Below are 25,554 nucleotides of genomic sequence, written 5' to 3' on the forward strand. Positions count from 1 at the left end.
TGACTTTATAATTAGCTTGTTGTCAATTTTTTTTATCGAAGAAATGGATTGCTCATCCTTCCATATGTTCCATTTTTTTTCGAATTCTCCCTCCTAATTTTTTTGAAACATGTTATTGATAACAATATCTATATCTTCTATCTATACTAATAAATGAAATAAAAAAGTTTAAGTATATCTTACTTGAGTGTCAAAGTACATGTCAAAGCGTTTCCTTTTCATCTCTTCACATAACTGGAATATCTCAGTGTATGGTAGTTTGACTGTATAAGAAAAAAGGAAACCATAAAAACTTAGTTATTTGATAATTAAATATGTTGTAATCACACCAGTAATTTTTAATTGTAATGGTAATAAATGTGGGAGTAACTCATTGATTGCAAAAGTCAAATACCTATGATTGTGACAACAATATATCCCTAAAAACCACATTTTTGGTAAATTCCCCATCTTCACCTTCTAGCTTTCCTTCTTTAATCAACACTCTTGTCGCAGCTCGAGAGACACCTCTTGATAATGCGACATACAATTGACCATGACTAATAACATGTCTTGGAAGATAGATTCCAACATTTGGAATTTTTTGTCCTTGTGATTTATTTATAGTGATTGCAAAACTTAGTTTGACGGGAAACTGCTTTCTAGTTAGCACAAAAGGAAGTCCTGCACCTTCTGTGGTTTGAAGCTTAATTCTGGGCAAAAAAGCTCTTTTTCCAGCATTGTGCCCTGTAAGTATTTAGACATCCAACAAATTCATATATAAACCACGACATAGCAACCTTGTCCCATTGCAAAGTCCATATTTGGGGTCTATGTTTCGCAACAACATCAACGGAGCTCCCTTTTTAATTTTTAATATGTGCGGTGGTAAACTTCCAATAGCAATTGTGTTTAAGTATTCCTGCTGGTATAGATTATGTGTATCACCCTCAACCTCGTCAAATGACATCAAATTATGTTCATCTCCAGGGAACTGGTCAATAATTATGTCATTCAATTTTTGAACGTCATAATTTTTTGGAGTAATGATGGCTCTTTCTACCATATATGATGCATCCCATGCATGATTTTGTAATTGGGGAAATGTATGTTCTATAAGATTTTGAATTGAATTTTCACTCTCCCATGGTAGGTTCATTTCCATCTCCAATCCGCATAAGAAATTCCGCGAATTCATGATCATGTATTGATCGCATATTTTGGCGCAGATGTAGGATCTTTGTACTTGACCATAAATGAGACCTAACAATACTTGCGGAAATCATTTGTGCCTTGTTTCCCTTTGCAATAACAGGAAGCACTTGGCGAAAATCTCCTCCCATGATCATTACCTTTCCACCAAATGGAGCATTACAACTCATAACATCTTGTAAAGATCTGTCTAAGGCTTCTAAACAATATCTGTTTATCATGGGTGCCTCATCCCAAATGATTGCAGTTGCTCTTCTTATGAGTTTTGCAAGGTTGCTGTTCTTTCCTATTTTACAAAAGGATCGTGGCTCAATATCAAAAGGTATTCCAAATCTAGAGTGTGCAGTTCTTGCACCAGGTAATAATGTAGCAGCTATACCAGACGAAGCCGCTGCTAGGACAATTTCACCTCTACTTCTCAAAACGGCCATTATAGCTCGATAGAGGAATGTTTTACCTGTACCTCCAGGGCCATCAATGAAAAAAATCTGTGTTTGCTTTTGATTGATGACATTCATAATAGTATTGAAAGCAATCATCTGATCATTATTTAACTTTTCAACAGATTGAATGTCTTCATTTGGAATTTGGACTAACAATTCTTCCAGGATTGTGGTTGGTAATCCATCATTTTTAGTTGTGCCAAAAGTTACCGCAGGAAGATCGTAGTTTTCGATGAATTTTCCATGGGGTAGTAGTTGTTCCTTCAATTCTCTCAGTAATATATTAGTTAAGTTATCACCCACCAAAATTGTTCTGGTTTGATAATCTTCCACCATATGGGGGTAAAATTCATTAAACAGACCTCTAACATCAGTTGGTTCACAAAAAATTAATACAGTAACAAACAACCTTCGTAGAGCATATGGCAATTGTATATTGGATGCAGTCACCAAGCAATCTCGAATACTGTTATCGCACTCCAAATAGCCCCGACGCTCCGCTGCCTGTTTGAATGTGTGAATCGTTGTACCATTATATGTAAGAAGGCATTCCCAACTTGTTGGTCCTCTTAAATGAGACAACAATACACATAAGTAGAATTTTTCTCCTTCTGAAGGGGATACTGTATAGATGCGACCAATAGCTTTTCGTGGATTTTGTCTTCGCCGCCATTTCTTTACCCCTTTTAGCCAACAATAATGCTCTGGAATCTCTCTGTACAAAAAATTTCTAGCATGTGGATCCACTTGGTTTAGTGCAAAGAATTCCGTTAGCATGGTTATTGAGTTGCGGTTATCATTAAGTACATCAACGATTCTTTGATGATTATAATACTGCACTTGATGATGATTTGGCAAGTGAATTTGTAGTCTTTCAACAGATGGGTATAATTTGTACATGGTGAATTTAAAAATTTTCCACAACGCCTCTGGAGCACAGATCCACCTTGCATCAACATATTGCTGAACCTCATCGATATTTTGACCTCTGTGAACTTCCATCGCAACACGATCTGGACCTTTGTAAACATATTTATACAAATACTTAATGCTCTTGATGCTGCTGCAAACTTCAACATTTATGTGACAGTCGTACTTTAACAACAACCATGGATTATAAGGAACAACCCATATGTTATCAATAGACTTATTTCTATTTAAGTAAACTGGTTCACCAAATCGTCTTCTGTATTCAGGATATGAGTCATTTCCTTGACGTGTATCTTGTACGAAGTTTTTTGGGTATCTTTTTCTACATTGACCGTCTTTAATACATGGTGAATTATCATTGAGTATGCCGCATGGCCCATGGATCATGTGTTTTAGCACTACCGCATGTACTTGTGGTTCACATTCAACTTTTAGTATTTCTGCTCTTACCACTCGATCATAATCTTCTGGTTCACGTAACTTGTCATCATTATCTAAGATCAAAAGCATATGCACATGTGGTAGTCCTCTTTTCTGAAATTCGGTTACGTACATATAACTTTTAACCTTTCCCAAAACTCCTTTTTTAATGACATCCTCCTTAAGTTGCTCAAATTTGGATCGGAAAATCCTTGTTAGCAAGTCAGGACGATCTTGCGGAGTTTGATGTGGGCCAAGTTCAGAAGTAATTTCAGACCAAGGATTGCATGTCATTGTAAGGAAAATATCTGGTTTGCCATCCTTCAACACGATAGCCATACCATCTTGATATCTTTGTGCCATGTCTCGTTTACTACCTATAAAAGACGATGGCAGTATTGTCCTTTGTCCGACATTATCTACAACAAAAAATTAAATATGTGAATACTAGTTCGAATTTTAGACCACTAATTAAGTTGGAGTAGATGCGCTCAATCTCCGAATGATTTTGGGGTTCTATTTTTAGGTAAGTAGTTAATTGGCAGCTCAACTGAATTAAAATGAAGATTCGTCATCTTGAGTTGGTTACTTTCGTGCAATTTGTCTTTGTTTTTTGTTCGTGTTCTCTTCTCTTTGATTCATTAGGTGAATTTGTCTCTGAGTTTATTTGTTCCTAAAATAAACATGGAAGGGAAATGTTTGATTTCACGAAACTGAACATCACGACAATCTCCCGAAACTTACCAATGCGTATCTTATATCCATTGTACTTGTACTCCAAAGTATAACTTTTTGTGTTTTTCTTAAAATAAGTTTTACAGGAAGATGTAAAAAGAACTTTTATTGATTATTCATTATGGGAAAAAAATAGAGAGTAAATTAAATGCAATTTACATTAAATTTCAGAGAATAAGTAAAAATAAATCTTAAAATTATAAAAGTTAGTTGTTTTTACTTATAATTTGGGACAATAAAAAATGATATTTTTTCCTTATAATATGGGACGGAGGAAGTACTTTTTAAACATTAAATTCTTTTTTATTATTACAAGTTAATTTCTAATTTTAGATACCTTAACATGTCCCATAAAGACACATGTTAACATGACTTTTTTTCAAGTTTGAGCCCCACTATAACTTTGAAAGGAGGTAATGGTCCAAACATTTATTTATTTAACATGACTTTTTTTCAAGTTTGAGCCCCACTATAAGACCAAAAAAAAAAAAAAAACCACCCATAAGGTGGATAAGTGGAATGACCGGAGTTCAAACCCCGGCCCCTTGCATATATAATGCAATGTCCTTGCCAACTGAACTAAACTCATGGGACTGGTCCAAACATTTTTATTAATTTGGTCAATTTATTGTTGGTAATATGCATAATTTAATTATTTTTATGTTAGTTTGCTGTTGTAGATTTTTTTTTATCTTAGACGAAATGATAAATACTACTTAAATACACATGTAATTTTAACATATTTCGGTTGAATTAGGAGAACTTATGAACCGTGGATAAATATACCTAATAAACTAAAATAAAGACTACAGTAGTAATAACACCTGCATACTCCACATCAAATTTACTCTTAATATTATATTGATTTATTTTTTTGTCAAATAACTTATAGCAAAAATCACACATAAATATAGAGAAAAAATAATAATGGAAGACAATCCCTCCTCAAATGTCTTATTACGAGTGAGATGTACTTTGTTTTCTTCTCTAGACTACGAACCCGGATTCCATGCATTCGTTTTTTTGTGCAGTCGTGCAGTCACGCTATTTATAGCCGTTCGATCAAGATCAGACGGTCATGATTTAAAAACTCATTTACTTACAGCATTTATTTAAACTGTCCGATCGTGATCGGACGGCTGTAAAACGACTGCATCGGAAATTCGACTGCACCTAATCCATCTGACTCAAGGTGTTTATCTACTCCATCCGTAAGGCTATATAAGCAAAAATTATTTTTTTAGGTTCATTCCATAATTAATGTATTTGGTCTATAATATAAATCAAATACATTCGTTATTCAATGAACCTAAAAAAGTGATTTTTGTTTATATAGTGTTACGGAGGGAGTATACATTTGTTTCGAGATCTATGATGTTATTTTTGTTTTTATACCCTTTGTTTTTATCTATCTAAAATAGAATGTACAAGAGCATACACATGTAACCTCTTCATCAATTCACAATCCGCAATTATTGCATTCCAATTTGAGTTGGCAATATCTCGTGTTCTTCGCATTCTTCCATCGATCAATCTTATGAATCATTCAATATAAATCTAACATTAAATTAATCAAAATTCTTTTTTTCCTCTGTTTCTTAAATCATCGTTTTCGTAAACCAAAAAAAAAATAAAAAAATCCATCGTTTTCATTATCATCATATAAAAATAACACACCCTTTTGAATTTCTTCATAACCCATTTCAAATTCTTCAAAAACATTCACAAAAATCAAACAAAGATTCATTTTTTATCTTTCTTCCATGTTGTCAAAATTTTCAAAATGTTTCAGTTTTGCCGCTTCAAGAGACTGGTTATACCGCCACTCATTCACCGTCGCCGGTCTCCGGTCGGTGGTGACCGATCTCGGCGACGGAACCACCATGCATTGTTGGATACCAAAATTACATAACCCATGTAAACCATCACTTGTTCTTGTTCATGGTTTTGGCGCCAATGCAATGTGGCAATAGATGGATGAAAATAATTGTTTGGTCACAAATATTTGGATACACAATTGAAAAAAAGTAAAAAGAAAATATAACTAAATATATAATTGTATATTTTTAAAATAATTAAATAGTAGATATTTTTGCAATGATTAGTACTATATTCAAGCTTTATGACACACAAAGTTAAACTCTTACGACCGATCTAACACTCCAAGTGTATTTAAATGAAAAAAATTACAAAAAAATTAATTTAAATAAAAATGAAATTTACACAAATTAGTTTTTATAATTTATATACTTAGCACAGTAGAGAATGTAGATCACACAAACGGGCACAAAACACTAGTTCAAATAATTGAGTAATAAAGAACATACACTTGAATGTCCATATTTAAAAACCTTGAATCAAGATTAAAATGTATCAAAATAAAATGATCATGTGTTAGTTACTCCATAACCATCAAGAGTATATTTAGTCTTGATTTTTATATTTAAATATGATTGATTATAAGGTAATAGGATATATTTATAAAAGAAAAATAAAAAAATATATTAATAAATGACTCATTAATTTGGGACATATTATATAAATTCTTTTTTTTCTTAAACTCCAACTTTTCAAACACACACTTATTTTCAAGGTCCAACGAAGCTTGGCCCAATTTCCCCCAGCCCATAGTCCATGCACACATAAGTCTGGCTTTTTATTTTAGGTTAAAAAAAAAGGAAAATAAATACGTAGAATAATTTTAATTTCCCCCAAAATCGAGAGGATACCCAAACGCAGAACTCGAAACATCGGGTAATTTTCTTAAACCCCCGCCCTTGTCTTAGGTCGATCCGTGATGATTTGATATTCTTTGATTGGTTAGGGTTCTTTACTAATTGTTTTGGTGGCCTGTGTTTGAATGAATAATGTTTATTTCGGTTTGTATATGTGAAATAGGAGTAATCTATATGTAAATAGTCTAGTGTTGTTGTTGTTGTTGTTGTTGTTGTTGTTGTTGTTATATCAGTGTTTTATAGCTTGTATATGCGAGCGAAATCGGAGTGAGACAGTGGCGGATATGCCGCCTGGCATGCCCTGGCACGTGCCCGGGCTGCCCCACCCCCATTTTTATTTTTTTTAAAGTAACAAAAGAAAAAGAAAGAAGGCACAAGCGTTTTGGTTTTTCTCTGTCTCGTTTGTCTCTGTCTCGTTCGTTCTCTTTCTCTAGCAAATAGCAATCGCCCATCACCAAACCAAACCGATCTAAGGCTCTCAAATCCGTCGCACCGCTCTCAGCCTCTCTCTCTCTCTCTCTCTCAGCGCAGACAGGTAAAGTAAGCAACCCTAAAACTGAGAAATTGCATAAAATACTTAGAAATTGGTATTCCCAATTATTATTCTATTGATTTGTCTAAATGGGTTGCCCCAAAGTTTGGAAATTTAGCTTAATAATGATCTGGGTGGTGTTTTATTATTCTGTGTATTTAGTCAAAATGTTCTGTGTATTTATGCGCAAAAGAAAATTGGGATGTTGTGATGTAGGAATTGTGCGCAAAAGAAAGTTGTAGTTTTAGCTAACTAAAATTGTATGTGCAAAATCTACTGCGCTTCTGCCTTGTCTTTTCCTCTTCCTTGTTTTGAGTTTTTAGTCTCCTGTGATAGTTCTTCTGGTGTAATTGTTTAGCTATGAGTAGTTTAGATGTAAGAAAAACACTGGTGGTTTTGTTTTGTGTGTGGTGGATGAAAGATTGGGATGTTGTTTGGAGGAGGTGATTGGTGGTTTTTTTGGTTTGTGATGATGATGATGATGATCGGTTGAGAGAAGGGCGCAGAATAACAGTTGTGTTATAGGGTTGATGTTTTTTCCTTGCAATTCTGCTTCTTTCTCAACTTTGGTTCTAAGTTCTCTCAATTTTTTCTCTCTGCAGAATTTTTAGTCTGCCTCCTTTTTTCTCTCAATCAGCCCCCTTTCATTCTCATTTTTTGGCTTTGATCTATATCAAGGAAATAAGGGTTTAATTGTATAATATGATGTCTTAATGCTGTCATTTAATATCTTAATTTTGCATCATTTAATTTTAGAGACGAGGAAAATGACCTGATTGTATAATAGGAGGTCTTAATGGTGTCATTTTTTGGCTTTAATTCATATGTGACTCATTTATATTATGACTCATGTTTTGCTGGTTTTTTCTTATTCGACTCATGCTAGCCAAAAAAAATTGCGTTAAAATTGTGCCCAGGCTCCAATATAATCCTGGCTCCGCCACTGGAGTGAGATATACCCTTGTATTGTTGTGTTAGTAGTTAGTTATATTGGTGTTTTTCAGTTTGTTTATGTGGAATCGGAGTGTGATATGTAGTTTCATATTGTTGATTGTATATTTCGTGCCGATTTATTTTTCATCAGTCTTTACTCTTTATCGATTTGTATTTGTGAAATCAGAGTGATATATGTATTCTCGTACTTTTCAATATAATTTTCTCGCAGATTTATATTATCTCAGTGTTTCTCATTTTCTAATTGTTTTGGTGGCATCTTTTTGGTCGGTGTAAACTAAGAGTTTCTCATTTTCTAATTGTTTTCATGGCATCTTTTTGATCGGTGTAAACCAAGACTTACCTGACAATCTTTATCGTCTCTAATTCCATTTGTGTTGAAAGCAGGTTTAACTGAAGATGTCGCCGAGGATTCTGGTGCTGTCTGTTTGTCATGATAAAAAATTTCAACATTTGGAGTTTCACATTGTGGATCTAGAGAACCAGAAAATTCATCGCAATGTCTCACCTCCTTTGTTTAGTACTTCTGGATTTACTAGGATGTTGAGTTTGTGTGAGTCGATCTATATTTTTGGTGGCTATAGTACTTCAGAAGATGTCGCTGATATTGACTCTTATGTATCCCAAAACCCCACGGATACCTTTTACATGGGCTCAGCTCATATGCGATTAGCCGCCAGTGACTCTGTAGGGGAGTGGTGCAAACATCCAAAGCCAATTTTCGGACACCTTTTTGCCAACAGTACTTGCCTCCATGGAAAGATTTACAACATGGGATTCCATGACCTTGATCCGCAGTTGTTTGATCCCACCTCTGATTCGTGGGAGAGTATAACTTTGCCTTCTGAATTACAAGGCTGCTTCCTGTAACGACCCAATTTTCATATTATTATTTTTATGTGTTAAAATATTTTATTTAACGTGGCATTTTAATTAAGTTAATAACTAGAGTTATTTATCGAGTACTTTAGTTATTAAGCGAGTAGAGTGAGTTAACGTGTTATTGGGCCAAGCCAATTGGGCTTGAGGCCCAATGGGCCTTGTGTGTGTGAGGGGCGCCCATAAGGGCATAGTGAGGGAAGAGAGAATTCATTTCTCATGTTTTTGTGTTCTTGAGAGAAAGGAAGAGGAGAGCTTGGGAGCTAGAGCAAGGGAGAGCTAGGGATTCGAGAGCTTCGTCGTGTTTTCTTCGAATCCAGGTAAGAGAGTAGATTTCATATTCGTGGGTGATCCGAGGAAGGGGAGAATGTCGATTTCTCCTCACCCGAACTTCCTCCACCCCATTTTCGTTTTAGATTGGAATGGATTTTCTTGATGGAAATCGTTCCTAAGGTTCTTAATATGTTTAACATGCTTGTAACATGATTAATGAACGGAAATAATGGTTAAAACGAGTTTTCTAATGGATTAAACTCAAGAACTTTGTGTTCTTGAGAGTTTTGATGAAAAAGTGTCAATCTTTACTTTTTCGATGTTTATGGCGTAGATCTGAGAAATGAACTGTCCTTTTGTGTTTAGATATGTTTGTTGCACTTGAATATGAACTTATTTGGGGTTTATAACATGAAAAATGGCTTATGTGAGAATCTTGAGAGTTTAGAGTTTGAAATGAGAAATGTAGAAAATTGTTATCTATGAGGTCTGAACCTTTACGTGCAATTTTGACCTCTTTTCGTTGTGAACTGGTTTTAGTGGTCAACATAAAAGTTGTAGCCCTGTTTGTTAGCTTTCCAACGAGTATATGTGCGTCTCCATTGGACTTTCGTAGCCCAAGTTATGATCGTTGCAATGAGAGGCTGTCCAATAATTTCCGCCTGAAACGGCAGAGCAGTGAGCAGCCATCCTTTCTGATGTTTTTCCGCCCCAGGCGTAAATATTTCCGCCCCAGGCGTAAATACTGTAGTTTGCACCAGTTTTTCATCTGTGATCTTCCTTTGCATGTAGTTTCGAACCAGTATCTTATTCTTACATGATTGTTGATGATTGTTGATGATTGTTGATGCTTGTTGATGATTGTTGATGCATATATTGATTGTTAATCATGTATGATGTTGTAAATGACGAATATTAAGGTGTTAATCAACTTAATAAAGAAGGATATTAGAATTATGTTATTCTAATAAAGACGGATATTAAGGTATTGATTATCTTAATAAAGACGGACGTTGGATAGTGTTCCACGTTATTGTTGACGGGCTATATGCCAAAATTGTTGATGAATATATTCATGAGTTTTGAGTGCATGCATCATGAATATTTAGGGATATTGGCTTGTCCAATAAAGAAGGATATCGAACTATATTGTTTGATAAAGAAGGATATCGGAGGTGAAATACCCTGATAAAGAAGATGGTACCACATGCATTAGAGGTGTCTAGAGGACATAGCATGAATGTGAAGCATTAGATTGCATTAGGGATTATGTGTGCATTTATGATAAATAATGTTTGACACATACTTGGTAATGTTGATTGTTAATCCGTATGTGAGGAGCAGAGTCCGTCATGACTATAAAATGAACAACGCAGAGTCCGTCATGACTATAAAATGAACAACGCAGAGTCCGTCATGACTATAAAATGAACAACGCAGAGTCCGTCATGACTATAAAATGAACAACGCAGAGTCCGTCATGACTATAAAATGAACAACGCAGAGTCCGTCATGACTATAAAATGAACAACGCAGAGTCCGTCATGACTATAAATTGAACAACGTAGGGTCCGTCATGACCATAATCTGAACAATGTATTTGTTGATGTTTTGGTATTGTCCGAGACGACGTGAAACTATATGTTTGGTGTATTTTGTGGATGTTTGATTAGGTGATAAATGAAGTATATGCATGATATATGAATATGCATGAATGATGGTGATGTATATGTATAATGTATGATTATACATGTTTTTATGAAGAAGTGTTTAAGTACAATTTACTTACACTTGTATTATTTTGAGTATGTTATCTAACTCTCTTTTATGTGTTATGTGCTGGACCGTTGGGGGTCCAGATTTTACAGGTTTTGTGGTATTCGATGTTGAGTCGTCGGTGAAGCTCTGCTCTGATTGTGACACGGGAAAGGGTTGTATTTAGACTATAGGGTCTTTATGATTTTCGATATTTATTTGTAAAACTATACATTTTGAGAAATGATTATTTTGTATAAACACTGTTTTTACTAATTAATTACATTAGTATTATTTTGATAGAGGAGTGTAATACTCGAACCAATATTCAATAAATTAAATGTGATTTTCCGTTGCGTATTTTGAAAAAGATTTTTACTAAGGTAGAAATATAGAAATAATGGGTTTGGGTGTTACAATTGGTATCAGAGCAGGTCGTCTTCGGACTGTGTGGGTTATGTGTCGATCAGAGCAGGTCTGTGCAGTCAGACCAAGTGAGTATTGTGTGTCAGTCGTGTTTGTCTAACAATTTTGTGTTGTTTGTTTTGTGAAATCATTCATGTTGTTCATTTAGGAACTATGAGTGGTGTGAATTGGATTAATAGATCCATTGTTTTGTTGAGTAATGGTGTGAGTGCTATACTTCTATGTTTATAATAGTTGTATATGCGTAGAGTTTAACCTTTGTGTAGTTTAAACTTGAGTGATTGATGCTTATTTGCTAATTGTTGACGATCCGGCATGATATAAAACTGCATGTGATGATCCGGCATGATATAAAACTGCATGTGGTAATGATTTGAAATAATTTTAAAAACTAATATTATTTCTTGAAGATTTTGGTGAAAATATAGAGTTATTTTCTTTTGAGTGAGTGAAAATTAATTTTCAAAATGGTGAGAAGAGTAGGATATTAATGTGTCCTGGTATGTGTTTGTTATATGTTTGTTTATAACATGTGCTAGATGATTACTAGGCATTTGAATTGCTATGCGTTTTATGAGTAAAAACATGAAGATCTCATAATCCTATGTTGTAATTGTGATGCATGATTCTAATTGTGCTTTCAAGTCTATAATGATGTTATATGCTTGATGTTTTGGATTTTGTGGATTAGTGAGTCGAGAAAACGAGAGTTTAGTGAGCGTAAGTTCAAAACCGTAGCAGAGCACCCAGATTTTTGGATGTGCTCGCTAGGCGAAGAATGAACCTCGCTGAGTCTCGCTAAGTCTTGCTAAATCCTGTGAATGTTTTTGACTTGTCTCGCCGGGAGCTCGCTAGCTTTTGCTAAGCGAGGGAGCCAGACAAGAAATTTATTTTGTTGACGTCTTGTTCTGAGTTGATTGAATGTGAGTATGAATTATTGCTATGCAATGTTCATTTTTCTTGTGTTGTTTTGATTTCCTAACTTTGAGAAGTGAGGGAAGTATAGGTTGCTTGAATGCTTGCATGAATTTGTGTTAGTGTTTAGGTATCGTGGGTTAGGTTTTGTCCCCTGTATGCGACATGCGTGTAAACGATGTCGATACTAGTTTCTTCTTTTGGGAAGAATATGTTTAGAGACGATAGAACCGTTAGGTGTGAGCACCAGAAGTTCTAGTGGAAGAGTACGAGCGAGTTTGAGATAAGTGGGGGAGAAGGTTATATCCCTCCGAGATGTTTCGAACGTGAGAAGATTGTATGAGTAGTCGAGTTTATTCGAAGATGGAAGTAGGATAACAATTCGAAAGATTTTGTGAGAGGCTTGCCGAAGAAAGGGTAATTGGATTTGGATAATGACAGGGCAATTTGTGTCGAAGTTGAATGAGATCCTAGAAGTGGAGATGAAGCTAAAAGAGAAGTATTATTTTTGAATGATGAAGAATAAGAAAGTTAGCCGTTGGAGAACGTGTTGAGAGTGAGTAATAGGAGGTCATGTTGGAAGTGACTTGTGTTAAGTGAGAGTTTGCGAAAAGGATTACCGCACATGTGAGTAGATGTTGTGTTTGAGCACATATAGTAAGGAGTTGAAGGTGATGCCTAAGGTAAGTGTCAGAGAGCATTTGGTAGTGCCCACAAGATAAGAGTGAGTAAGTATTTGCTAAGGAATTTGGATTTATGGAATGGAAGAGTCGGTAGAGACTAGTTTTGTTAGATGCATCGTGGATGTTGATGAGGTATGGTCACAATCGGTGACAATGAAGTAAAGGATTTTAAATTGTTTCATCATGGATGATGAAACGGTAGTGACTTGGTGCATAACTTAAAATGTATTTGGACGAGAATTTTGGAAATTTTCTAGAGATGTCATATTGGGATTAGACAAGGAGTCATGAGCAAGAATACTAAGACAAAGGTTGATTAGAATTTAATGGATAGAGTTAGATCGTATGGCGAATATTTGGAGCTTTGTAGATTTAATTCAAGAGTTTGATTTTGGTATCGAATGTACTAAGGAGGAGTTTAAAGATAACTATCCAAAGAGAGATGATGATTGGTAGAGGTCGGAGATGACTAAGAATTCGATGAGTGAATAAACGGAGAAGAGTACGCTTGTTGCAATGCAAGGTGATGAGGAACATCGATAGATGGATTATGGGCGAATTGAAGATGTTGTTGGAATCAACGAGATAGAGGTTATGATTGTTCGGAGAACCAATTTTAGGCGGTAGCCTAATTTTGAAGTGGCGAATTGCTAAGGGATTAAGGAGAAGTGGTATTGGAAAATGTTTGCGTTAAGGAATGCAAATATTGGTTGAGAGATTACTTGGAAACAGAGTAGTCGTATTGGATTCGACTCAATGTGAGAAAAAGGAATTTGACGGTTAGAGACGGTAGTTTTTAGCATGTGTCAATGAAGTTTGAGAATGTTGGTCATCAAGTGATTGTTGGAATTGAACTATCAAGTGATAAGTTGAAATAAGATTCGAATATGAATAAGTGATGTAACACGGTTAAGTGATTCATGAGGGAATCAGAGAATTATGGAGTTGTGGAAGTATTCCACGGAAGTATCTTTCGGAGAGTTCGATTGGTTATACCTGTTTTGGGGTAGAGTTGTGAGTACCGTAGAATGTGAGTCTATGGATGTTTCGTACGAAGTGGATGTTTTAGCGGTTTGATAAGAATGGTTTGTGCCGATATCATGATTGTTGAATATTTATCGACAAATTGAGGAACTGGCCGTCCTTGATCTCTTGTTGATAAATGGACAAAAATTGTGTTGGATGGGATAAACTAATTTTGTCAAACTCGGTAATGTGTAGCGTTTTGAGCGTTTCGTTGGAGGGTCGGATATAGGAGTTATCCGGAGCTGTTTTAGTAGCGTAATTTTCGAGGGCGAAAATCTTTTAAGTGGGGGAGAGTTGTAACGACCCAATTTTCATATTATTATTTTTATGTGTTAAAATATTTTATTTAACGTGGCATTTTAATTAAGTTAATAACTAGAGTTATTTATCGAGTACTTTAGTTATTAAGCGAGTAGAGTGAGTTAACGTGTTATTGGGCCAAGCCAATTGGGCTTGAGGCCCAATGGGCCTTGTGTGTGTGAGGGGCGCCCATAAGGGCATAGTGAGGGAAGAGAGAATTCATTTCTCATGTTTTTGTGTTCTTGAGAGAAAGGAAGAGGAGAGCTTGGGAGCTAGAGCAAGGGAGAGCTAGGGATTCGAGAGCTTCGTCGTGTTTTCTTCGAATCCAGGTAAGAGAGTAGATTTCATATTCGTGGGTGATCCGAGGAAGGGGAGAATGTCGATTTCTCCTCACCCGAACTTCCTCCACCCCATTTTCGTTTTAGATTGGAATGGATTTTCTTGATGGAAATCGTTCCTAAGGTTCTTAATATGTTTAACATGCTTGTAACATGATTAATGAACGGAAATAATGGTTAAAACGAGTTTTCTAATGGATTAAACTCAAGAACTTTGTGTTCTTGAGAGTTTTGATGAAAAAGTGTCAATCTTTACTTTTTCGATGTTTATGGCGTAGATCTGAGAAATGAACTGTCCTTTTGTGTTTAGATATGTTTGTTGCACTTGAATATGAACTTATTTGGGGTTTATAACATGAAAAATGGCTTATGTGAGAATCTTGAGAGTTTAGAGTTTGAAATGAGAAATGTAGAAAATTGTTATCTATGAGGTCTGAACCTTTACGTGCAATTTTGACCTCTTTTCGTTGTGAACTGGTTTTAGTGGTCAACATAAAAGTTGTAGCCCTGTTTGTTAGCTTTCCAACGAGTATATGTGCGTCTCCATTGGACTTTCGTAGCCCAAGTTATGATCGTTGCAATGAGAGGCTGTCCAATAATTTCCGCCTGAAACGGCAGAGCAGTGAGCAGCCATCCTTTCTGATGTTTTTCCGCCCCAGGCGTAAATATTTCCGCCCCAGGCGTAAATACTGTAGTTTGCACCAGTTTTTCATCTGTGATCTTCCTTTGCATGTAGTTTCGAACCAGTATCTTATTCTTACATGATTGTTGATGATTGTTGATGATTGTTGATGCTTGTTGATGATTGTTGATGCATATATTGATTGTTAATCATGTATGATGTTGTAAATGACGAATATTAAGGTGTTAATCAACTTAATAAAGAAGGATATTAGAATTATGTTATTCTAATAAAGACGGATATTAAGGTATTGATTATCTTAATAAAGACGGACGTTGGATAGTGTTCCACGTTATTGTTGACGGGCTATATGCCAAAATTGTTGATGAATATATTCATGAGTTTTGAGTGCATGCATCATGAATATTTAGGGATATTGGCTTGTCCAATAAAGAAGGATATCGAACTATATTGTTTGATAAAGAAGGATATCGGAGGTGAAATACCCTGATAAAGAAGATGGTACCACATGCATTAGAGGTGTCTAGAGGACATAGCATGAATGTGAAGCATTAGATTGCATTAGGGATTATGTGTGCATTTATGATAAATAATGTTTGACACATACTTGGTAATGTTGATTGTTAATCCGTATGTGAGGAGCAGAGTCCGTCATGACTATAAAATGAACAACGCAGAGTCCGTCATGACTATAAAATGAACAACGCAGAGTCCGTCATGACTATAAAATGAACAACGCAGAGTCCGTCATGACTATAAAATGAACAACGCAGAGTCCGTCATGACTATAAAATGAACAACGCAGAGTCCGTCATGACTATAAAATGAACAACGCAGAGTCCGTCATGACTATAAATTGAACAACGTAGGGTCCGTCATGACCATAATCTGAACAATGTATTTGTTGATGTTTTGGTATTGTCCGAGACGACGTGAAACTATATGTTTGGTGTATTTTGTGGATGTTTGATTAGGTGATAAATGAAGTATATGCATGATATATGAATATGCATGAATGATGGTGATGTATATGTATAATGTATGATTATACATGTTTTTATGAAGAAGTGTTTAAGTACAATTTACTTACACTTGTATTATTTTGAGTATGTTATCTAACTCTCTTTTATGTGTTATGTGCTGGACCGTTGGGGGTCCAGATTTTACAGGTTTTGTGGTATTCGATGTTGAGTCGTCGGTGAAGCTCTGCTCTGATTGTGACACGGGAAAGGGTTGTATTTAGACTATAGGGTCTTTATGATTTTCGATATTTATTTGTAAAACTATACATTTTGAGAAATGATTATTTTGTATAAACACTGTTTTTACTAATTAATTACATTAGTATTATTTTGATAGAGGAGTGTAATACTCGAACCAATATTCAATAAATTAAATGTGATTTTCCGTTGCGTATTTTGAAAAAGATTTTTACTAAGGTAGAAATATAGAAATAATGGGTTTGGGTGTTACACTTCCTGTCCATGTTTGCGATGCCAGACCCTTCTCACGATCGTATCATCCTTCACTTGGAAAGGGGCTCACTTCCATCACCTTCTATCTATGCTTACTATCCTAGCTCTGATGAATGGAAACTTATTGTTTCCGATTTTTCAGACTGGGATCCGGTCTCAGCAGTTGCTGATGGCGTGATCTACTTTAATTACTACAAATGTCACACTCTCGTTGCCGCTTATGATTTGAAAAGCCTCAAGTGGTTGGACGTGCATTTGTCAGATACTGTTGTTGATGGTTCTTATATACTAATTAACCGCTTTAAGGAATTGCTCTATTTAGGTGACAACTCCTTTTGCTTGTCCGTTCACTCGCTTCAAATCGCCAACTCAAACTCCATTCGAGTGTCTTTCGTCAAGTTTACAATTGAGCGGACAGATTCAGTCATTAATATCATTCCCCAGTCAGCCAGCCACTTTATCCTTCCACACACTTCCTACTTGCGTAACATGATCGCACTTTCTTAGGTACTTTTATTTCTTACTTAGCTTTTGTGATTGGTTTAGGTGTGCATACACACTGAAATTTTATCTTATTTTCTATTTAATTATGCACACTACATATCTTATTCTCTCTCTCTCACACACACACACACACACACACACACACACGTAAATGGATTTGTTATGAGTACTATACATGTCTTGTTTGAGTGATGTCCTAACGTGTTCAACAAAATGCCTCTGACAGACCAACTAATGTAGTAACTTGACTAGTGTATGCCTTTGTTCTCTGTATTATCCTTTATCCTTACCCTGCTATCATGTATATAATCACTTGCAAATTATTGAAAAGACCATAATGTTAACTAAATACAAAACTCTGCACTAGGTGTGAAGGTATTAGAAACAGCATCAGTAGCCTCTTTAAGCCACTTGAAATTGTCCTTGTGTTATGACCTGGTATGATGCTTAGCAATCAGTACTGAATCTTTAACAATACCCTATAATATGTGGTCAATGTGAGGTGCTCTTTACCAGAGATAGCAAGGGACATTTCGCCTAGACATATGGGACATCCCAGCTGATGACAAATCGTCACACTCTCTATTCCATGCCTATTTTAGCAACATTAGATACATTTTAGTAGGTTTTTAGCAATAAATATGAGAGAAATCTAACCATTAGCTTGATTACTTGATTTGCAAGAAAACAGGAAAAACTGCAGGAAATAAAGGATTTTCACTACGCTGGGGGCGTAGCCCATCACGCGCCGCGTGATGGAGCTCACAGGGAGCAAGGATTTTCACTCTGATCACGCGCGGCGTGATACTTGACCACGCGCGGCGTGAAGCTTGGTGCAGGAACTGGATTGCTCTCTGACTTGACTACGCGCGGCGTGATACTTGACCACGCGCGGCGTGAAGTCTTGATTGAAGATGAAGATTGCCTCTGACTTAATCACGCGCCGCGTGATTCTGTTACCACGCGCGGCGCAGTTGATGGATTTGCAACCACGCGCGGCGTGATGGATCTGGCGCGCGGCGTGGTTGCGTTCTGTATATATATTTTCTGCATAATTCTGTTTTCGGGTTGGAAAATTCTGCGAAATTGGACTACATTCTGGTCTTGGAACTTGAAGATCGTGATTCACACTCCAGCGGAGAGCTCCAAGCGCATCAGATCATGCATTCACAAGCCGTGGCGGTGAAGCGAGGAAGCGTACGAAGAACGATGAGGAGCTAAACTCCCTCGGAGGTAGAATCTAGGTAGTTTAGGATGTAGTTCATCTGAATGTAACCTGCAATTGTGTAAGATCATACTCTCTTTATAGTATTCATTCAATTCAAGTCTGTTTCTAATGCTTTACAATCCTTCATTAGTGTTGTAATGATTTTGAGTTAAGTCACGTGCGAGAGTATTGATTTAATGTCTGAACTGAATTGAATTGAGCGCTCGAGTGTCTCCGGTCGAGAGATTGAGGCATAGAGTGTAGCAAACGATTGACGTGCGTTAATATCATTCGTTGTAGGTAGCTTCCGCCCGAGAGATCGGGGGAGTATCGACAACGAATAGAGTGGATTTTGACAAGAGATTGCGATTCACTATTTTGTCGATCTAGTTGTGAATACTTGAGTAGTTCTTATACATTGTAGGTTGCATGCGGTTAGCTATAGCCTAGATGATTCCGATGATTCTACCTCGCTTTTCCACATTATATCAAGCACATTTTCTAGCAATTCGTTACTCAACATACCCCCAATTCATGTGTATTTTCTGTATAATGTCTATGAACACCATTCGATTAGTTTGATCACACAATCCCTGTGGATCGATATTTTTATTACTACGTGGTAATTCGTTCACTTGCGAAATTTATCATCAAGTTTTTGGCGCCGTTGCCGGGGATTGTGATTGATTCAACTAGGCAATAGTGTTCATATTTTCTGTGTTTCTTTATTATTTTCTGTTTTATATTTTTCTCCCGGAGCGTTCTACTTGTGTGTTTCATTGTGCATGTGGAGAACAGGTCCAATTAAGCTGGAATTCGATTCTGAAATTGAGAAAGCAGCACGAGCAAATCGTAAAGCGGAAGGAAGACATGTTTGAATCATACAATCAAGAGGCACTCTTAACTAGTTGCAAGTTCAATAATGTGTTTCTACAAATCATTACCAAACAACTAGAAGCTCAATGTATGGTGCAAGCAACCTTTCAAAATAATCCTCATGTCAACACCTTCAATCTTGGAGTGAAGAATCACATGAATTGTTCTTATGGAGCTAATCCGAATCAAGCATTTCCTCAAGATCAACATTTTGAAGATCACCTTGAATCTTTTGAAGATACTCTTATCTTGGCCATGAAGATGACTCAAAGCAATTTTGAGGTGATGAAGGCAAACCAAGAGGTGTCAAGCGAACGTCATGAAGCCTCCATCAAACATCTCGAAAACCAAATGGGTCAACTAGTAAGGCAAGTCTCTTTTCTACAAACTCAAAGTGGTTTTTGTGGAAACACCACGGATCATCGTAATGAAAGTTGTAATTCCATTAATTTGAGGAATATAGAAGTTTCATCACCGGAAGTAGTGGAGAATCCTAAGAAGGATGAGAGTAAAAATGGTGTAGTTGAAGATAGAAAAGAAAATAAGAAAGAAGAAAAAAATAAGGAAGAAAAAGCTTATGAGGGTGAAGTTGAAAAGAGAGTGGAGAATGAGTCTAGTGCCAAGAAAGGCAAGAAACCTCTTGTGAAGGATCCCAAGTGTCAAGTTCCTTCACCATATGCTAGAATGCCTTATCCTAGGATGAAGAAGGTCAATAACCAAGACCTTGAATTTTGTGGAGTGGTATCCGAATGTTTCAAAGTGGAAGTGCTTGAGGAAGTGGTAAAAGATGAGAAAGAAGAAGAGTGGGATCATGAGATTGAAATTTTTCTTCAAAACTTGGATAACCCCCTAGAAGAGGAGAAAGAGCCAAAGGCAATAAAAAAGCCACCGGAATTGAAAGAACTTCCTCCTAAATGGAAGTATGTGTTTTTGGGTGGCGACCCTAGGAAACCCGTGATCATAAGTGATTTGCTCACTCCACTAGAAGAGAATGACTTGTTAAAAGAAGCGGAGAAAGTGAATGACGACCTAGGATGGGACTTGGATGGTGTGGTTCCTATCTATTGTTTGCACAAGATGGCCAAAGAAGAAGAGCCCGATCCGGTTGTCAATCCTCAAAAGTCTTCCACTTCAACATTTAAAGCTTCGGTGAAGAAAGGTTCTAAGAAATCTCCATCACGGTCTAGTAAGAAGGAAAGAACCAATTTGAAGACCAAAGGGGAAGATCTCAAGAGTGATTCGGGAAGTGTGAAATCATTACCTATTGATATTAATATTGCTCCTTTGAATGAAGAGAACAAGAGGAGCCGGGTTGAGTCAAATTTGAAGTATCCTCCCTAACTTGTGAGGATGAAGCGTCAAGCTAATGACGAGAAAGAAGCGCTTCATGGGAGGCAACCCATGAGTTTACGGTTTTTTCTTCCCTTTCACTCTTATGTTATTTTACTGTTGTTGGTTTGTAATAATATTCTGATGTTGCTTGGATATTGGCTGGATATTTTATTTGTGTACTCTGAATTTGAACCTCCTTTTGTTTAAATTGTGGAATGGTTTTTACCTTTAGAGTTCGTTTCAATATTTTGGTATGTTCCTTCTAGTTACTTGAGTATCAATTACTTGATTTTCTCCGTGTGTGATATGTGAAACCTGCAGTGCAATAGCTTGTTGCACTCATGTGATCAAGAGGCAAAGGAAGGGAACGCACACTTTTTGACCGGTTCTTTGGTTCGACCCAACCGAGAGGTATTGAGCCAAACACTCATTTTTCTTCTATGTGTGATATCCACTCATGTATTGTCTCTCGATTTTGCTTGTCGTCTTTTTATTTGATTGGTACTTTTGTAGCACACACGAGGCATGTTTCTTGGTACCTTTGAGCCTTTCTATCCACCCTTACTTATAATTGTCCTTTGCTTAACCAATTTGAGCTGAAAAAGAAAATGTTATTTTTGCAAAACCTTAAGAAATTTTTGATGAAAAAAGGAATGACTTTCTTGGAGGTTAGGCACCTAATTAGTGGTTGATGCGCATTGCTCACTACTAAGTTTGGGGTTGCTCTTTGGAATTAGCAACAAATAAAGTTTGGGGTGAGGGTACTAGAGAACTTACAAAAAGTTTTGATTTGAAAAATTGAGAAAAATTTCAAATTTTGCAAGGCAAAGAAAAAAAAAAAAACAAAAGAAAAAAAAAGAGATGTTTGTGAAAGAAAAATAGAAAAGAAGTACAAAAAGAAGTGATAGCCTTGAGTTCTAAGAATTGCAAAACTTTGTTTGATGATTGAAAAAGTTCTCTAGTCCACTATAGTTCAAAGTTCAAAAGGGGTTTGGTTTATGAAATTTTGTTGACCTTAGGGGGATCTAACTCCAAGTTTTTCTACTACTTATCCAAAAATGTCACCATCCACCCTAGCCAAGCCACGTTATAACCCTAAAAGTCCTCTAATGTGTGTGCACAAAGTGAACCGAATGAATTCTTAGACTACTTGCAAAATTATTGTTGACTTGCATTGATGTGTTGATTTGAGTGAATTACCAAAAAAACTGAAGAGTGCATGTGAGTAGTGTGATGAAATCATAGAGCCTTGGTCGAAAAGTGTGAACTACTTGAAAATGTCTTGCGGGAACGATTGTGCAATTGAGCATTGTTTGCAGGTGGATCATTGATCATCAGGTGAGTCTCACGTATGTATGATTCGAGTGAATTTAAGGAAAATGCCAAGGTCTTGACACGGAAGCTTGAGGTAAAAGTTGTTTCCTTGAGGACAAGGAAAGGTTCAAGTTTGGGGTTGTGATGACAAATCGTCACACTCTCTATTCCATGCCTATTTTAGCAACATTAGATACATTTTAGTAGGTTTTTAGCAATAAATATGAGAGAAATCTAACCATTAGCTTGATTACTTGATTTGCAAGAAAACAGGAAAAACTGCAGGAAATAAAGGATTTTCACTACGCTGGGGGCGTAGCCCATCACGCGCCGCGTGATGGAGCTCACAGGGAGCAAGGATTTTCACTCTGATCACGCGCGGCGTGATACTTGACCACGCGCGGCGTGAAGCTTGGTGCAGGAACTGGATTGCTCTCTGACTTGACTACGCGCGGCGTGATACTTGACCACGCGCGGCGTGAAGTCTTGATTGAAGATGAAGATTGCCTCTGACTTAATCACGCGCCGCGTGATTCTGTTACCACGCGCGGCGCAGTTGATGGATTTGCAACCACGCGCGGCGTGATGGATCTGGCGCGCGGCGTGGTTGCGTTCTGTATATATATTTTCTGCATAATTCTGTTTTCGGGTTGGAAAATTCTGCGAAATTGGACTACATTCTGGTCTTGGAACTTGAAGATCGTGATTCACACTCCAGCGGAGAGCTCCAAGCGCATCAGATCATGGATTCACAAGCCGTGGCGGTGAAGCGAGGAAGCGTACGAAGAACGATGAGGAGCTAAACTCCCTCGGAGGTAGAATCTAGGTAGTTTAGGATGTAGTTCATCTGAATGTAACCTGCAATTGTGTAAGATCATACTCTCTTTATAGTATTCATTCAATTCAAGTCTGTTTCTAATGCTTTACAATCCTTCATTAGTGTTGTAATGATTTTGAGTTAAGTCACGTGCGAGAGTATTGATTTAATGTCTGAACTGAATTGAATTGAGCGCTCGAGTGTCTCCGGTCGAGAGATTGAGGCATAGAGTGTAGCAAACGATTGACGTGCGTTAATATCATTCGTTGTAGGTAGCTTCCGCCCGAGAGATCGGGGGAGTATCGACAACGAATAGAGTGGATTTTGACAAGAGATTGCGATTCACTATTTTGTCGATCTAGTTGTGAATACTTGAGTAGTTCTTATACATTGTAGGTTGCATGCGGTTAGCTATAGCCTAGATGATTCCGATGATTCTACCTCGCTTTTCCACATTATATCAAGCACATTTTCTAGCAATTCGTTACTCAACATACCCCCAATTCATGTGTATTTTATGTATAATGTCTATGAACACCATTCGATTAGTTTGATCACACAATCCCTGTGGATCGATATTTTTATTACTACGTGGTAATTCGTTCACTTGCGAAATTTATCATCACCAGCAATCTTAGAGATGACGAATATACCTCTTCCTCGACGGATGATATCTCATCTATGACATGTACTTCATTCACCTAGACAGCTATGTGTGCTTAGAACGCTAAGTTATCTGCTTAAGCATCGTCTAAAAAGTGTAAACACTATGAAGGAAATGAAACCCGCCAGTTCTGCTTAACACTTTTCATATACTGATATAATAAGCCCAGAATTTACTAAAAGCAGAAACCGAGAAATATGCTACCGGTGACTGCATCAGCTCACTTCAAACTATTGATACAATCTGCGGTCGTTATGTATTTTTTCAGTCTCATTTTAAGATTAAGGTCCATTGTCATTTTATTAAGGATAATGATATCTGACATAGTTATCATGTTTAGAACCTGAGAACAATGATTGTCGTGGTCGTGAAGATTTTCTTCATTTTAATTTGCTGCCCACAGATATGTTGTGATAAGAAATCCATACATTTTGCCCAAAGATCATCTGCATCTGCTGATGAATGGTGTTTTTTATGAACTTTCATAAGTTTTATTAGGACATCTAAATGCCTTGGCCTTGAGAAAATTAGAACATGGCAGCTAGCCTGCATTCCTATAAAGCCTTTGTAATTAAAGTTGTAGTCCTGCATCAGTTGGCCATATATACCATGAGCAAGAAAACAATGCTTGATTATCCCATCACTTGGCCAGATATATCAGTAAAGCCTTCAAACTGCAACACTTGAATGTATCTGCATCAATGTGTTGCTGAGCTGGATATTATAATGTATTAATCATTTCTCAATAGATACACAGAATTCACCTAATGATTCTTATAGAAATCATTGTCAATAGTTTATGTCCCCTGCAAATAGAATATTTTTTGTGTGTTAGTTTTTAATCTTATTTATTTTGTTCTTTTCAATTATATTTTGAAATCTATTTAATATCATGTGTGATTATATTATTATACTTTTAATCTTATTGATTGATTACTTGTATTTTATTATAAATATATGATTGTTATAAAACAATTAGTATATTAATCGATGTTTACTATTTAATTTTTTTTTTTTTTGTATTTTTGTATTAATAATAGTAGTGTATATTACTGTTTTATCCTTTAATATTTTATTAAAGGATAATAAAACCTGTGTCATCTGTGCAAAATGTAAACAGTCTTAGTTATTATTAGTATATTATCACTTCTCTAGGCTATGTCAACAATTACTGCAAGTGCTGTAATAATAGTTTAGTTTCCAATTTTCCATATCCTTACTGCAAGTGCTGCTGCTGCTGTTCAGGATCTTGGATATGTTTGATTGTTTGCATGATTCTGCAGTAATTTTATTCTGAGGTATCTGCAGTAAGTAGGTCCCAGGCCATTTTATATCAGAGGTTTCTGGCTATAATTTGAAGTGGTTTATTCTGTGCATTTTATATGTTCTCAGTTTGTTTATCTTCATTCTGCAGAACTACTGAAACCAGGAAAGGAGCAGCAATTACGTTTGAGAACTCAGAACTCAACTCACGATGAAGATTGAAGAAGCAGAGTCCAGCAAGACAGCAAGTTTAATATTAGCCTGTGACTCTTTAGGCACTTTTTCTGTTGTTTTTAAACGTAAACTTAGCAAGCAACTCAAATTTTAATTTCCGGATGTTTTAAATTTGTGATTGTGAACTAGCTAAGTGTAGCTGGTCAGTGACTTGTGGTAAACATGAATTTTTAGGATGTTTTTCTGTGATTCTAGTGAATTTAATTAAATTAATAATCAAATTTTTTTTTTTAATATATATATATATAAAATAATTACACATGGACAAAAGGTAGACGGACAACAAGCTGCGCCGCTAATCCTTTTTGAATAGCAAAATCCAATCTTTGAAAAATTACATTCTTAGACCTAGGCGTCACAACATTACAATGTATGACCTTTTGAACTCTTTTCAAAAAGTTTACAGTCTCTGGTGCTAGAAATCCAAGTGTTGAAAGCAAACGGTATAAAAACGTGTTGATTGTCAGATCATGCTTTCGGTTCTCTTTCAAAATTGAATTTATTTCGGTTCGGTTTTTGGTAGCCTTTTTCCTAACATTTCGGTTTCAGTACTGATTAAAAGTTTGGTTTGATTCAGATTTTACCAAATGCTCTACTAGTATGTTGTTACGAAAGATGCTAGTATGTGGTTATGAAATAAGCTTGGCCTTTTTGACGGCCTAGATTAACTAGCTCATAGCCCGTCCGATG

The 25,554-nt window shown here is 36.4% G+C and overlaps 1 long non-coding RNA gene and 1 pseudogene across 1 annotated transcript; one reads left to right on the plus strand and one right to left on the minus strand.

Moving 5' to 3' along the window:
* Nucleotides 1-394: 394 nt before the first annotated feature.
* LOC123905187 lies at nt 395-3,347 on the minus strand (annotated as a pseudogene).
* Nucleotides 3,348-16,658: 13,311 nt separating this feature from the next.
* LOC123911363 lies at nt 16,659-25,053 on the plus strand. Its single transcript, XR_006810485.1, has 2 exons — nt 16,659-17,160; nt 24,782-25,053. It is a non-coding gene; the product is annotated as an uncharacterized LOC123911363 (long non-coding RNA).
* The last annotated feature ends 501 nt before the right edge of the window (nt 25,054-25,554 follow it).

Source organism: Trifolium pratense, linkage group LG2 (assembly GCF_020283565.1).
Source record: "Trifolium pratense cultivar HEN17-A07 linkage group LG2, ARS_RC_1.1, whole genome shotgun sequence".
Classification (NCBI taxonomy): Eukaryota; Viridiplantae; Streptophyta; class Magnoliopsida; order Fabales; family Fabaceae; genus Trifolium; species Trifolium pratense.